The sequence below is a fragment of the Hypanus sabinus genome, chromosome 21 (genome assembly GCF_030144855.1).
Source record: "Hypanus sabinus isolate sHypSab1 chromosome 21, sHypSab1.hap1, whole genome shotgun sequence".
NCBI classification, from domain to species: Eukaryota; Metazoa; Chordata; class Chondrichthyes; order Myliobatiformes; family Dasyatidae; genus Hypanus; species Hypanus sabinus.
The window spans coordinates 9471088-9485097 of record NC_082726.1 but is presented as its reverse complement, the minus strand read 5'-3'; positions in this window follow the sequence as shown (position 1 = coordinate 9485097).

Genomic DNA, 14010 nt, shown 5'->3' with positions numbered 1-14010 from the left:
CTTGCTCCACTGGTCCTGAGGTCTCAATCTTCTATCCGAGAGAGCCGATGGGGACCTCAGTTGGACATATCACCTGACAGATGACACATCAGCCCGTGAGGTACTCCATCAGAAGGGAGGACCCAAGTTCTTTTCACTTAGACTTGAACCCACAACCTTCAAACCAGAGTTTTACCACGGTCCAACACTGAGGCCCAGGGGTTGAATTGGACATCCAGAAGTTGAGGTCCGTTGGCCAGAGCCCAAGTCTGCAAACCCTCTGCACTCGGCCCATTATCTGTGAGTCGTATTCCGCTGGAAGCTGAAGACAGCCTGTACTGGGGTTGGAGGATGGTGTATGAGCGAGGGAGAGAGGGAGGAACAAGGCTTATTTGCTTGTTATTGTTTCGTTGCTTGTTGTTTTCCATTTTGATGTGCTCTCTGTTCTCCCTAACATGGCGACACTTGCGGGCTGCCCCCAGCACGTCCTTAGGCTGTGTTGGTTGTTAACGCAAATGAAGCATTTCACTCTTTGTTTCAATGTGCTTGCGATAATACAACTGAACCTTCAGTCTTGATTCTAGCCAATGTCTTAGAAGAAGAGCTCAGGACCCAAGGTGATTGAAGCTTGACTCCCAAAGTCCAACAGCTGATGGTCAGCGACCTAAATCCTGGCGGGATTCGGCACTTTGACAAGATTGAGCCAGAATAGGCACAGTTCCTGCCTGCAATCATAGTGAGTTCACCAAACTCCGCTGGAGACGTTTTAAGTGTCAAGGTATACACTCAGTGGCCACTTTATTTGGTACAGGAGGTATCTATAAACTGACCATTGAATATATTTCTGCAGGTTCGTAATGTTCTGCTGCTGTAGCCCATCCACTTCGAGGTTCGACGTGTGTTCAGAGATGCCCGCTGTTGTAACACGTGGTTATATAAGTTACTATTACCTTCCTTTCATCTTAAAACAGTCTGGACCATCTCCTCTAACCCTTTCACCTACAGAACTGCCGCTCACTGGCTGTTTTTGGTTGTTTCTTGCACCATTCTCGGTAAATTTTAGAGACTGCTGTGTGTGAAAATCCCAGGAGATCAGCAGTTTCTGAGATACTCCACATATTCTGGGTGAATGCTGGGGTAACACAGATTGCATGTAACGTGTGGTGAAGCAGTGTGTTGAAAAACAGGCATGTAATTGATCACAATCAATTTGTTTCCAACCTCTGTCTTCCCACCCATCAGGAGCTGCACTGTCTGATGATCAGTTGGACCTGTGGTTGGACAAATGGTGGGAGGGAACAAGGGGCTTTGACCCACCTTAGATGACAGTGGTGTCTGACGACATTTGCATTGCCTTCAGGTGGGACGTGCATCGGGGTGGGGGTTGGCTGGTTCACTCATCCTACTGTGGATGATCTGAAATTTAAAGGGGGCATACAAAGGAGGCTGGGGTTAAAAGGGTAACTTATCCATCCATTTTAAACTTACCTCTCATATACTCTTAGTGACCACTTTATTAGGTACACCTGCTCATTTATGCAAATATCTAATCAGCCAATCATGTGGCAGCAACTCAGTGCATAAAAGCACGCAGACAACCACCCCGTCTGGCACCAACAGTCATTCCATGGTCAACGTCACTTAGGCCACATTTCTTCCCCATTCTGATGTTTGGTCTGAGCTTCTTCACCTTGTCTGCGTGCTTTTATGCACTGAGTTGCTGCCACATGATTGGCTGATTAGATATTTGCATAAATGAGCAGGTGTACCTAATAAAGTGGTCACTAAGAGTATATGAGAGGTAAGTTTAAAATGGATGGATGTTACCCTTTTAACCCCAGCCTCCTTTGTATGCCCCCTTTAAATTTCAGATCATCCACAGTAGGATGAGTGAACCAGCCAACCCCCACCCCGATGCACGTCCCACCTGAAGGCAATGCAAATGTCGTCAGACACCACTAAGGTGGGTCAAAGCCCCTTGTTCCCTCCCACCATTTGTCCAACCACAGGTCCAACTGATCATCAGACAGTGCAGCTCCTGATGGGTGGGAAGACAGAGGTTGGATTGTGATCAATTACATGCCTGTTTTTTAACACACTGCTTCACCACACGTTACATGCAATCTGTGTTACCCCAGCATTCACCCAGAATATGTGGAGCCACTCTCCCCTAGAGGCAAAGCCTTCTCCATTACAATTCATTGCCATTGTAATTCCAATGAAACATAAACGCATATTGTTAGTAAAAAACCTTGGTCATTCGCTTTGCTGCGTTTTTTTTTAGCACTGCACATCTGTCTTGGTACATTACATTTCCAGATGCGTGTATTTTTCAACGGCCCCCATAACTGCAAAAAAAATGCACTCAATCGTAGGGTGATTTATGCAAAATCATACTCAAGCCCGCGTTTCGTTTTAATTCCGTTTTAGATATAAAACGTTAAAGTCTATTGACATAAGCTCGTAAATTGTAAAAAAAAGGTGGCTAATAAAGAATGCAAAAATATTATTGCCATGAAGGTATTGCGCAGTCAAAACGGCAGCTTTTTAACATATAATTCTTTACGACGTTGTATAGGTTCATATCTTCTTTTAAGTACTGACATTAAGTGTTGCCGATTAAACCCCCTTTTAAAACATGCAATGCAAAAGAAAAGCGTTATTTTTACAGCTGTGATGCATGCATAAAGCGAAAGGGATGTAAATGCAGTTTTTTGTTTACCTGTTTGATGTGGAGCGGGGTGATTGAAAATCAGATGAAATTCGCTGCAGTGTTTCCGACTCCTCGCCTGTGTTGACGGCGCCTCGCCACCGCGGGCGCTGCAGGACAGACTCCCAGTCCGCCCAACATGGGTGTGGAGCCGACATTGCCGTTAAACTCAGTGTAGAAGTTATATTTTAACATGTAATAAACACTTACAGCTACGTGTGCACGTCTTCCGTTTATATAGCACTTGCATTTTGCTTGCACTAATGTCGTCTATATTGTTATGTATAATATATGGTAATTTAAGTTTATGTTAACTGATGTTTATCATAGTAATATACTGCGCTTCTGCTGTAAAAAGCGAATTTTCATTGCGTTTACAACCATAAAACCATAAGACGCAGGAGCACATTAGCCCATTCAGCCCATCCGTCTGTGTTTTCAGCATGGCTGATTCATTTTCCCTCTCAATCCAATTTCCCTGCCTCATGACTCCGGAAGCAATGCGGGAAGCCTGAAGACACTCAAATGTTTCAGGGACAGAATCTTCCCCTCAGCTATCTGATTTCTGAATGGACATTGAGCCCATGAACACGTCCTCACTATTTCTGCTTTCTATTTGCATTACTTGTTTTAATGTGTATCTATATTTGTTTTTATTTATTGTTTATATATATTTCTTACTGTAATTTATAGTTTTTTAATGTATGACATTTTACTGCTGCTGTAATTTCACAGCATATGTCAGTGATGGTGAATCTGACTCTGATTCTGCCTGCCTCACTACCGACTCATCCTGCAAGATAACCGGCAGAGAATCGTGCACTAGGGCTCCCAAGTGCCTCTGCAGCTCCAAGTTTTCAATTTGCTCCCTATGTAGGATTTATCCATCCTACGTGACCACACTGTGTTCCGTCTGCCACTTCCTTGCCCATTCTCCTAACCTGTCAAGCCCTTCTGCAGACTCCCTGCTTCCTCAGCACTACCTGCCCCTCCACCTATCTCTGCGCCGTCTGCAAACTGTCAGAAGTTTGCATCTCCTTCCCATGACTGCGTGGGTTTCCTCCGGGTGCCACCCGCGTTCCGGAGGCGTGGGAGTCAGCATTTAGAGAAGGTTAGTGTTAGTAAGTTGTGGGCATGCTATGTTGGTGTCAGAAATGTGGCGATACTTGTAGATTGCCCAGCACAATCCTCACTAGGTTGACTTGACGCTTTTCACCACACGTTTCAGTGGGCATGTAGCAAATCTTCACTAACGGGGAGAGACGTAGTAGGAAGCCGAGGGGCAACTTTTCCACCCAGAGGGTGGTCTGTCCACTGAACTAGAGGAAGTGGTTCAGACAGGTACATTAACTTTTAAAAGACCATTGTTCAGGTACACGGATAGAAAAGATTTAGAAGGATATGGCCAAATGTGGGCACATGGCTTAGCCGGGTATCTTGGTCAGTATTGTTATGAAGGATGAACAGCTCTGATGGGCAGAAGGGTACAGAGTTGCCCATGCTCCCCCCCCCCCGGGGAGAATCACAAACTGCTACTGTTACCACGCTGCTAATGAGAGAGAAAGAGAGACAAAGGGAAAACATACTGGGACTGGAACATCTGCTTCAGATAAGCAAGAGATAACACCGGGAGAGAGAAGCTTATTGACCCATCATATTATGACTCCTGAAAGACTTACGGTTCCGGAGAGGGCTGTTTACTTGGTACCATTCTGTTCATTAAAATTCCTCAGTGGACAGCCGCAGTGGGCTGGTTTGATGGACTAAGCCATTCAAAACTGATTGACACCTGAGACCCCGTGAGTAGGGATAAAAGTGAGGTCTGGGGAGACACCCCTCAGACACACCAGGAGACACACTAGTGAGCACTGATTGAGTGTTGGAACCCACGAGAAGGTGTGGGGCATCGGAGACCGAACAAAGGTTCGGTCAGTTTAACAATGTTTATAGCAGGGCCGGTGGGGGCTTGGGTGTGTGTCCACCCTTGCCTGGGTGACGAGTCCACCATAGAAGAACGGTCCAGCTGAAGGACAGAAGGGTCATACCTGAATGGCCACAACAAAACAACGGATCAAGAACGTAAAGGAAGGTTTGCCTGTCTGTAGCCATTACTGCTCGCTCTCTCTCTCTCTCGCTCACTCCCTCACTGCCTCTCTCCCTCTCTCTCTCTCTCTCCAACAATTACAACACAACAACCAACATTTACTTCAGCCTGTATGAACTGAACTGAACTTTATATTCACATATGACAATTCATTATCCCCTAGACATCGATAGAGCTTATTTGTTATTGATTATTATTATACCCACACTTTTAGGTTTAGTATTGCTAATGTGTATTATCTATATATTTGCATTATTGATATTGATTTGTATATTTTACTAATAAACACTGTTTGAATATAGTACCACCAGACTCCAACGGATACTTCTTTCTCTGCTGGTTAGACACCCAGTTACGGGGTACGTAACAGTATGAACCAGTTGAAGCGAAGGGCCTGTTGCCTGCTGAATGACTTTGTGACTGAAAATGTGGAAGTGAGGCTTTTAAGGAAATGGAAAATAGGGCAAAGGTGAAAATTCTCAGGGGCACATCTGGAGAAGAGCCAAGAGTGTTTGCTATTTGTGGATTCATTTTGGGGCCAGCGTGAGAGAAATGTAGTGACTGAGGAGAGCTGAAGGACTGATCATCATTAAAAGATATATGTAAAGCAATCTGTGTTGGAAAAAGGAAAAACTTGGAAACACTCGACAGGTCAGGCAGCGCCTGTGGAGACAGAAACAGAGAATCTGTTCTGATGAAAGGTCCCAAGCCTGAAACATTTATGTATTTATATATTCAGAGATACAACACAGAACAGGCCTAGCAACCCACAGATTTAACTCTAGCCTAATCACAGGGCAATTTACAATGACTAATTGACCCACTAACCGGTACGTCTTTAGACAGTGGGAGAAAACCGGGGCACCCAGAGGAAACACGTGTGTACACAGGGGGAAAGTACAAACTTGCTCACAGAAGTTGCCTGAATTGAACTCCGAACTCTGAAGCCCTGAGATGTAATAGTTTCACATTAACTGCTTCTTTTTCCATCAAATCCGCCTTCCAGGCACTTTCTGCTTCTATCCGTATTGGCATTATTATTGTCATCTGTACCAAGACACAGTGGCATTGCAGAGATAATCACAAGCAAAAGAAACTCTGCAGATGCTGGAAATCCAGAGCAACACACACAAAATGCTAGGGGAACTCAGCAGGCCAGGCAGCATCTACGGAGAAGAGTAGAGTCGACGTTCCAGCCGAGACCCTCCATCAGGTTAGAGGCAACCTTGTTTTGGAAAAACCCCAGTTTAATGAGCAACACACACTAACACGCTGGACAAACAGCAGGTCAGGTAGCATCTATGGAGTCAATGTTTCAGGCCAAAATCCTTCATGGAATGAGGAGTACAAGCTGTCAGGCGATAGGTGAGACCAGGCGAGGGGAGATGGTCTAATGAGGCAGAGGTTTAATGATGGGGGCTTTAAGGGATGCGGGGGTCAGAAGCTCAGCAGGCAGTTATCACCCACAGAAGTCAGTGAAGAATCCAACATGTAATTATCAGGCTAGAGTCATGTATAAACCAAACTGCAACAGGATAGTAACTCACAAAGAGCTCAGCAGGTCAGCAGCATCTGTGGAGGGAGATGGACAATTGGCGTTTCATGTCCAGACCCTGCATCTCAAAGCTTAAGGTAAATTTATTATCAAAGTAAATATACGTCGCTATAAACAACCTTGAGATTCATTTTCTTCCAGGCACTTACAGGAAAATAAAAAAATACAATAGAATTAATGAACGAATGTACGTAAACAAATACTGACAACCAATGGGCAAAAAAGACTTATCGTGCAAACAAATAAAAGTAAAACAAAATAAATAATTGCGTATTAGTGAGAATGTGAGCCGTAGAGTCCTTGAAAGTGAGGAATCAGTCTAGGGATGAGGTGAGTGAAGTTATCCACATCGGTTCAGGAGCCTGATGGTTGAAGGGTGATAACTGTTCCTGAACCTGGTGGTGTGGGACCTAAGACTCCTGTTCCTCCTTCCTGATGGCAGCTGTGAGAAAAGGCCATGGCCTGGACGGTGGGGGTCCCTAATGATGGATGCTCCATGGAGATATGCTCAATGGTGTGGAGGACTTTTCCTGGGACAGACCGGGCTGTGTTCACCACTTCCTGTAGACTTTTCCATTCCTGGGCATTGGTGCTTCCGTACCAGGCCGTGATGCTCTGAGTAGATACTCTCAAGATGCAGAATGAATGGCAGCACACCGGATTACAGTACGTTCCTGAAAGCCGAAAGTTAACCTGATCAAGTAGGTCAATGGTTATCATTGTTACTTGCTTTTTAATATATTCCAGATTTATTTAATTACTTACCAGGATGGGATCATAATTCCTGATCTTCAGATAAGTGTTCAGGACTTCAAATGCTAGGCTGGCAACTTCATCATTGTTCTGCCATCTCCATAATGTTTGAGTGTAGTCACATTTGTTTTTAAACAAAATGTACTTTATTCAAAAATAAAATTATATACAATAAACCATTCAATGACTCTCAATCCTTTACAAATGTTTCCATTACGGTCTTTACATTTTCACTCTTTTTGCCACCCACGTGGCACTCTGTTATTCCATATTAACATTCCCTTGTTGAGGGGTATACACCCCGTCCCCCTACCCCTCAACTCCCGCGGGAGAAGAACCCTAGACTGTCGTCCTTCCCCACCGGGCCCTTGCGGTGGCTGCACCGAGCTTGAGTGCGTCCCTCAGCACGTACTCCTGCAGCCGAGGATGTGCCAGTCGGCAGCATTCCCCCACGGACATCTCCGTGTGCTGGTAGACCATCCAGTTTCGGGCCGACCAAAGAGCGTCTTTCACCGAGTTGATGATCTGCCAGCAGCACCGGATGTTGGTCTTGGTGTGCGTCCCTGGGAACAACCCGGAGATCAGAGAGTCCTCTGTCACGCAGCTGCTGGGGTGAACCTCGACACTGTCCCTTCCATCCTCCTCCACACCTTCTCCGCGAACCCACAGTATGCAAGGAGGTGGGACAATGACTCCTCTCTGCAGTCCTCCCGTGGGCAGAGGGGTGTGGAGACGACGTTCCGGGTGTACAGGAGGGATCGGACTGGGAGGGCCCCTCTCACCACCAGCCAGGCGAGGTCTTGGTGCCTGTTGGTGAGGTCTGGCGATGAGGCATTCTGCCAGATGAACTGGACGGTCTGCTCAGGGAACCAGCCCACTGTGTCCATCTCGTCCTTCTCCTGCAGTGCCTGCAGGACCTTACGTGCTGACCACTGCCTGATGGCCCTGTGGTCAAAGGCATTGACCTGAAAGAACTTCTCTACGAAGGACAGGTATGGCGGCAATGACCAGCTGTCAGGGGTGTTGCGTGGTAAAGAGGCCAGACCCATCCTTCGTAGCCAGGGCGACAGGTAGAACCTGGGCACATAGTGGTACTTGGTGCCCATGTACCTGGGATCCACACACAACCTGATGCAGCCACACACGAAGCTGGCCATCAGGGTGAGGGTAACACTGGGGATGTTTTTGCCCCCATTGTCCAGGGACTTGTGCATGGTGGTCCATCAGACCTGCTTCATCTTGGATCCCCAGACGAATCTGAAGACAGCTCGGGCGATTTCCGAGCTGAAGGAGCGGGGGACTGGCCACACCTGTGCCATGTACAGCAGCCCTGGGAGCACCTCACACTTTATGAACAGGTTCTTGCCCGCTCTCGATAGGGAGCACTCTCCCCACAGTCCCAGTTTCTTTTTGACCTTGGCAGTCCACTTCTGCCAGCTCTGGTTGCTCGCCTCGGCCCCTCCGAGCCAGATCCCCAACACCCTCACCCAATCACCATCAGCACTGATGCACCACAAGGCTGTGTGCTTAGCCCTCTGCTCTACTCACTTTATACCTGTGACTATTGTGTATTTAATACTTCAGTAGTATTTGAGTAATATTGTAAATATATTGTTTGAGTAAGCATTCTTGTTTATTTGAATAATTCATTATGGGTTATATGTAAAAATGAGTGAATTGCATACATCACAACACTACCATGTGATATGTGCACGCCTCGTTTAAAGTAAAGCTGAACTAAGACTCACTTCTCTCAGCTCCCTTGTCTTCCTTTCAATTAGTTTTTATGTTTTGGAGTTACAAAATATAACAGTGGTAAGAAGGTATTTTTAAAATGAACCCGAGGCGATTACCTACCTGTTGAAGTGCAATGAGGTGTTCGAGTTAAAAAAAAGCACAGTGAGAAAAGTGGTGTTCAAAAAAAGAGCAACACTTTTTTTCCTTTTGAGCAGCAAGTTTTCTTCACAAAAGGAATAACAATGGAGGGAAAAGGGCAGAATAGGGACGGATTCACAGATTTGTAAAGTGTTAGGACCAGATGATAATAAACATGAAACAAAAGAGCAGAAATAGCTGGCTACATCAGAAAGATTGATACATTAGATTGCACAAAAGATACCTGAATATGTATTCTGAAAGGATAGATCAGTATTTTAAAGCAAATGGAATAGCTAATGATGAACAAGTGCCAGTTTTGTTGAGTGCATTGGATTTCAAAGCATACAGTTTGCTTTGAAATTTAACTGCTCCAGCCAAACCAGCCAAAATGAGCTTTGCTGATATTGTGAAAGTAATGCAGGAACATTTAGAACTAAAACTATTGTTGATTGCAGAATTCTTTAGGTTTCATAAGCAGAATCAAAAGGAAAGGGAGTCCATTTCAGCATATGTTCCTGAATTGAAGAAGTCGTTTGACCATCATCAGTTCAGTAATGGGCTTAATAATGCACTGAGAGATTGGTTAGTTACTGAAATCTTACATGAAAACATTAAAAGTGTCTTCTAACTGAAGCATAACTTACATTTAAAAGAGCAGTTTAAATAGCTGTATCAATGGAAACAGCAGGCAGAGATATAACTGAGGTCAGTCAGGAATGAAAGTGAGAGTGAACAGAATTGTAGTGTCTAAACAAAGGCCTGCCTGGCCAAACAAATTGCATTACTATTGTGGCAGGGGCTCACATATACCAGACAAATGTAAATTTAAAGGCAAAACCTGCAGATAATGCACCAAAATAAGACACATACAAGAGCACATCAGGCAAACAAAAATAAATAGACTGCTCAGAGAAGAGAGGGAGATAGAAAGTCAAGCTGCAGTTTTAAAAAGAGCACCAAACAGCATGCTGTTGATGATAAATCTGATGTGATGAGAGTGACACAGGACTGGATAAGCTTAAGATTTACAATGTGAAAACTTACAATAGACAAGTAATATGGCTGACACCAGAAGTGAATGGCAAATTAATTAAAATGGAATTGGACACTAACTCGGCTGTTTCAGTCATCCCACAAAATGAGTTTGAACAACAATTTAAAGATATTGAACGCCTGCAGATATACAACTACGAACTTATACTGGAGAAAAGATAACTCCCGCATGAATGACATTCATAACAGAGAAATACAACAGCCAACAAGTCACATTGAGCTTGTAAGTGGTAAAACCAGGAGGACTAGCATTGCGGGGGCATGATTGGCTAAGGTAATTTACAGCTTAACCAGAGATCATCATCCACCATTTGCACGCTACATCCCCTGCAACAGAGTCAATGGAAAGCGAATTATGAAAGATACGGATGATGCCACAGCAGTGTTCAAGGATGGCACTGGAAAACTCAAATGTACCAAGGGTAAAATAGTGTTAAATGAAAATGCCACACCCAAGTTTTCCAAAGCCCATCTGGTTCCTTGTACCATCTGTGATAAAGGAGCCAGTGAGCTACATCACATGGAGGCTAAAAGAACTCTTTTCAAGGCAGTGTGGTGCCCATGAGCAATGCCAGTGGTCCCAGTAGCCACGAAGAATGGGCTTGTCAGAATCTGTGGTGATTTTAAGGTCACCTTCAACCCAGTACTGAATGTAGATCAATACTCTCAGCCCAGGATAGAGGATATCTTTGCGAATCTTTCTGGAGGAAAACACTTCAGCAAAGTGGATTTAGCTGAGGCCTACCTACAGATGGAGATGGAAGAAGAGTCTGAAGTATTTCTCATCATAAACACTCACAATGTCATAGGCTTATCACTATCAATTATCAGTATCATAGGCTTATTTTTAGAGTAGCATCTGCATCAGGACTCTGTCCAAGCACACAGTGTTACCTGGATGACATCACTGTACATCTCCAAAATCTCAAGAAAGTGTTCAAAAGATGAGAAAATTATGGGTTCAGAACACAACACAACAGATGTGAATTTTTTGAACCAAACATCACTTGCTGTGGTCACACCATTGACACACAAGTATTACACAAGTGTGCTGAGAAAATTCAAGCAATGGTAGACGCCATAAGACCAAAGGGAATGTCACAGTTGCAGTCCTTTTTAGGATCTGTCAGTTGCTATAACAGGTTCCTGTCAAACCGGGACAAGGCAGTGTGAGGCAGCTTTCCAGAAGGTAAAGGAAATGGTGATGTTAGACACTGTACTCACACATTACCATCCACATCATCCAGTGAAGCTTACCATGCTGTGTTTAGGCTGCCAACACATCCAGAAGAAAGGTCAGAACCACTTCCTGCAGCTCCAGAGTCAACTCCTACAACCACCACACAGGAAGCCCCAGATTGTTTCACAATCACAAATCTCACCTGCCAGGAAAGATGTAATTCCACAAGAGCAAGAAAGCCTCCACAGAGATCAATCTTTAGGACGGAATGGGACTATTTAAAAATGTACTATGCAGTGGATATCTGTATAGTAGCTGTATTATATAGTATACTATGTATATCATTGAGATGCATTCTATATTTAGTTGGAGTTTATAGCTAAGTAGGGAAGAGTGTTGTGTATTTAATATTTCATTAGTATTTTAGTAATATTGTCAAAATATTGTTTGATTAAGCATTCTTGTTCATTTAAATAATTCATTACAGGTTATATGTAAAAATACGTGAATTGCATAGGTCATGATACCAGTGACGTGCCTTGTTTAAAGTAAAAGCACAAACTAAGACTTGCATCTCTCAACACACACAAAATGCTGGAGGAACGTAGCAGGTCAGGCAATATTTATGGAAATGAATAGAAAGACGATGTTTCGGGCAAAGACCCTCTCATTTCTAGCATCCACAGACTTTCACACATCTCTCAGCTCTCTTGTTTTCTTTTCAATTATTTTTATGTTTTGGAATCACGAGCACAGCTCTAATGCCATATTTAAATTTGCTGACCACACTATTGTTGTTGGCTGAATCAAAGGTGGTGATGAATCAGCATATTGGAGGGAGATTGAAAATCTGGCTGAGTGGTGCCACAACAACCTCTCACTCAATGTCAGGAAGACCAAAGAGCTGATTATTGACTATGTGAGGAGGAAACTGAAGGCCCGTGAGCCAGACATCATCAGGAGATCAGAGGTGGAGAGGGTCAGTAACTTTAAACTTCTCAGCATTATCATCCCAGAGGATCTGTCCTGTGTAAGTACATTTACAAAGAATGCACAGGAGCACTTCCACTTTCTTAGACATTTGCACAGATTTGGCATTTCACCTAAAACTCTGACAAATTTCTTCAGATGTACTGTATAATGACCGGTTGCATCATGGTCTGGCATGGAAACACCAATGAACAGAGAAACCAACAAAAGGGATGGATACAGCCCAGTCATCACAGATAAAGACCTCCCCACCACTGAGCACATCTATATGTAACGGGAAAGCAACATCCACCATCAGAGACCCCCACAGCTCGGGCCGTTCTCTCTTCTCACAGCTGCCATCCGGATGAAGGTACAGGGGCCTCTGGATCCTCACCACCAGGTTCAGCAACAGTTACAACCATCAGGCTCGTGAACCAGAGGGGATAACTTCACTCAACTTCACTCCTCCCATCTCTGAACTCTTCCCACAGCCTATGGATTCAAGAACTCTTCATCTCACGTTCTCGATATTTATTGTTTATTTATTTATTCTCATTCTTTATTTTTATTTCTTTTCTATTTGCACATTGGTTGTTTATCCATCTTGTGTATGGTCCTTCATTGATTCTATTGTGTTTCTTTGTATTTACTGTGAATGCTCAGAAGCAAACGAGTCTCAGGATTGTACATAGTGGCAGATGTATATGTACAAGGGGTGATTGATAAGTTTGTGACCTAAGGTAGAAGGAGTCAATTTTAGAAAACCTAGCACATTTATTTTTCAACACAGTCCCCTCCTACATTTACACACTTAGTCCAGCGGTCGTGGAGCATATGGATCCTGAACCTCCAGAAAGTGCCCACAGCAGGGGTGCTTGATAAGTTTGTGGCCTAAGGTAGAAGATGAGTTAACTTCAAACTCTCTGCATAATCACTCAAAGACTTGACCTGCATGTGCATGTAACCAGAGCTGTATAACTCATCTCCTTCTACCTCAGGCCACGAACTTATCAATCACCCTGCTGTGGACACTTTCTGGAGGTCCAAGACACCGACTTCTACAAAGAAGGGATCCGTATGCTCCACGACCGCTGGACTAAGTGTGTAAATGTAGGTGGGGCGGGGGGGGGGGACTATGTTGAAAAATAAATGTGCTAGGTTTTCTAAAATTGACTCCTTCTACTTTAGGCCATGAACTTATCAATCACCCCGGTACTTAGATAATACATTTACTTTGAACTTTGTATGGTCTGTGCCGAGCAAGATGCCCCATTTAAGCCAGTGTTATTTGCCTGTTTGGCCCAAACCCTTCTAAACTTTTTCTGTCTCCGTTCCCTACAACTGTCTTTGCTGTACCGGCCTCAACCTTTCTCTGACAGCTCGTTCCACATACTGGCCACCGTCTGGATGGAGAAGTTGTCCTCATGTTCCTATTAAATCTTTCCCCTCTCACATTAAATCTGTGTCCTCTAGTTCTTAATTCCTGAACCCTGGGAAAAAGACTGTATGCATTTACCCTGTCTATGCCCCTCATTGATTTTATACACCTCTTAGAGATACCATTCTGCCTCCAGCACTCCAAGGAATAACGTCCTAGCCTGTCCAACCTCTGCCTATGACTCATTCCCTCAAGTCGTGTTAATGTCCTAATTATTTTAGTAATAAAGCAGAGGATGAGGGTTTCTACAAAGGATGAGCTGAGCACAACGTTATGGAGACGCAGAGAGCCAGTCATGTTGAAAGCTCTGCACGAGGTCAAGCAAGGCACCAAGGATGAAAACAGCTTGGCTCAGTTTCAGACGGTTGCTGGGGAAATTGAACAAGGA